At 44.5% G+C, this 3,169-nt stretch overlaps 1 pseudogene; it reads right to left on the bottom strand.

Moving 5' to 3' along the window:
• Positions 1–2,394: 2,394 nt before the first annotated feature.
• On the bottom strand, positions 2,395–3,019 carry LOC148756626 (small ribosomal subunit protein uS10 pseudogene; annotated as a pseudogene).
• Positions 3,020–3,169: the final 150 nt, after the last annotated feature.

Below are 3,169 nucleotides of genomic sequence, written 5' to 3'. Positions count from 1 at the left end.
CTTCTCCCCAGATTCTCCTCTAAAGGTCAGGGATGGTTCACAGGCCCAGAGGTTTTCCTCATTTCTGTCCTGATACTTGGCACCATTTGCTCCCTTCAGTGGGAAAGCAGGTATGATTTCTGGGTATCAGGTGACACCTGCTTTTTTAGGGTCACAATACACTCCCACACGCAGCAGGCTGATTATCATAATATACTTGATATTAAACTCCAGCAGAAGTTGAGGTCCGAGTGCCAAAGCCAGTTCAAAAGCCACTACAAGTTTTCTTTTTCAGTGGGAAAAAAAAAAAAAAGAAACTGCCAATTAAAATGTAGAATTTAGCTCCCTCCATCCAGCTCCGCCTGCATTTCCTAAACTCATGAGAATAAAAATAAATCATTTTCTGACAGCAGTTAGTGGGTTCCCTTCTACTCTGAAAACCACGGTCAGGAAGGTAGTCACTTCCCAACAGCCCTCTGTGTATTGTGCTACCGGCTGCAGCCCTGCTTCTGACCTCCACCCCCAGAAACAGACTCGTGCAGCCGGGCGTGCATTTCATAAGGGGGTCTGTCTCCAGACACCCCGATCGGGTGTTTACTTGAAGGCTTGGATGAATAGGAATGTCACTTCCTGGTTCCAGAGCTGGCTGACTGCCTGCCCCTTTCTGCTGGCTGAGAGCCAGAGATGGCCTGAGCTCTATTTACTCTCTGTGCAGGCACGTTCTCAAGATCCCTGAGGCTGGGTCACATCTGGACACAGAGTTTCTGCGTCCTGAGGGAGTATGTGTGTGCTTGTGGGGTTTGTAGATGCATATTATGGGTTGGAGTGTTTGTTATATGTGTGGGTGTGTACATTTTGGGAGTTGAAATGGCTCAGTGTACATAAAAATTAATATTTATTATAAAACAGTCTAATAATAAAGAAAAATAAAAGTAAAAAAAAACACTCAACATCACCTTAGTGAACATTCTTCCATGTATCTCTCTCTCTGTTTCTCTGTACCTCTCTGTCTCTCTCCCTCTTTCTACAGTCACACACACACACACACACACACACACACTCACACACACACACACACACACACACATAAACACACACACACGTAATTTTCCATACGTGGTATCAAACAATATACTGGAAGGCTGTTTTCTAAACTAATAATAATAATAATAGACAGTTGCCAAGTGCTTGCTATTTGTCAAGCACCATGCTGGTCCCTTGACATGGACTGAACCCATTTAATCCTCCTGGCCATTCTATAAGGTAGGTACTCTCGATATCCCCACTTTACAGATGAGGAGACTAAGCCATAGAGAGGGTGAATAAGGTTAGCCTCTGGTGAGTGGCCACACCGCTAGTAAGGGAACAGAACCTAGATTTGAACTCATCTGACCCAGGGACTCTGCTCTTGACCACCGGGCCCAGGAGCAGCAGACAGAAAAAGCTGGCAAGAGTCTTGGAGTTTGTTCATTCATTCATGTATTCATTCAACACTTACTGACTGCCTGACATGGGCTGGGTCATGAGGGTAAAAATATGTACAAGACACAGATCTTCTTGAGACTCAAAGTCTTTTGAGGGAGAAAAATGTGTGAATAAATCATTGCAACTCAGAGTAATGAGGCAAATTTCAAAGAGAACGAAGGGGAAGCCATGAATGCCACCTGGGGACGTTGGAGAGGTGACATTTTAACTGAATCTCAAAAAAAGGAAAAAAGATCAGCTATTTGCTGGAGAGTTAAGGTGGGGGAGGAAAAAAGGGGGAAGGGGACTTCAGGCTGAGCAAATAGCATGGCAAAGGTACTGGAAATCTCAAGTGTGCGGTGTGGCTGCAGGTAGAGGTAACGATTGAGAACGCAAACTGAAGGGTTCAGCTGCTCCTCTGAGGAGTTTGGCCTTCGCTGTATAGACACAGGGGAGCTAGCTACTGGGGGTGTTTGATCACGGTGGTGTTTTACAAGGACAGCAAGGCAGCATTCAGGAGGAAGGCTTGGAGTAGAGGGGGACAGGGAGCAGGGCAAGTAGGTATACCTGGTACTAAAGCAGGTTCTCAACCCTCACTGTCCAGGGGCTTCACCTGAGGAAGGAGCCTGGAGCTCAGGAGAGAGGTCTGGGCTCTTTCCCTGGGACACAATTCTGCAGACAGTAGAGCTTAAAAATGCTCGTCAGCAAGTATATATTGTGGATCTGGTATGTGAAACTCTTCATAATGCTGAAGACTCACACACACACACACACACACACACACACACACATTTTCTCTTTGGGAGCTTGCACATACATACACAAAAGCTACCTAGGTCAAAGACAGGGAAAGGCAAGGTATAAGCGTTGAAATGAGTGGTCTATAAATGATACCACAAGGACATAATCAAACCAAATCCAGAATGTGGGGCATTCTACAGGACAGTTAACCTGGTTTATTTATTTAGTCAATGGCATGGGGTGGGTGGGGGGAGCGGAGGAAGGACTATTCTAGTTTAAAAGAAGTCAAGAGAGAACTCACAGACATAACCAAGCATGATGAGTAAGGGTGACCTTGTTTGGATCCTGAGTATAACATGCCCAACTCTAAACACGATTTTTTAAAGACAATTTGGGAAACATTTGTTTTTTAAACAACTGATTATTATTTTTTTAAAAGTTGCCTTAAGCATCTGCACTGATGACGCCAACCTCGACTCCTGGCTCAATACTGACGGAAATAATCTGTTTAACAATCTCAGAAGGACTGTGCAAGTCACTCAGTCGCTTGTGATCCTCCTCTGAAAAACAAAACAAATAAACAAACAAAAAAAGAAACGGTCCCAAGTCTTAGAACCTTCCCTTCAGGGAGTTTTTCTTGTAGTGATTCTCAGAGTCTTGGTAGGCATCCAAACTGGCCCTTTCACTTTGAGATTTGTTTTTTTCTTTGCACCTCTGATCCAGTCAGCACACACCTTCTCCAAGGATTTTACGTTGCGGCTGTAGCATAATTCTAATTCAGTGAATCTGCCACCTCTGGTTCCACGCGTGTCTTTCCGGTATCTTTAAAAGGCATGGCTGCGCCGTGGGTTCCTGACTGCTGCAGGCGTCTTCCTCAAAGAGCTGGGCAACTTTAATATAGGCTGAGAAATAGATGATAGAAAGGAATGATTAGCAATTTTATTAGGTGTGATCATGGCATTGTGGCTATATAAGAAAATGTCCT

Source organism: Rhinolophus sinicus, chromosome 11 (genome assembly GCF_057876585.1).
Source record: "Rhinolophus sinicus isolate RSI-liver-muscle chromosome 11, RSI-T2T, whole genome shotgun sequence".
Lineage (NCBI taxonomy): Eukaryota > Metazoa > Chordata > Mammalia > Chiroptera > Rhinolophidae > Rhinolophus > Rhinolophus sinicus.
This window is presented reverse-complemented; position numbering and strand designations above follow the sequence as displayed.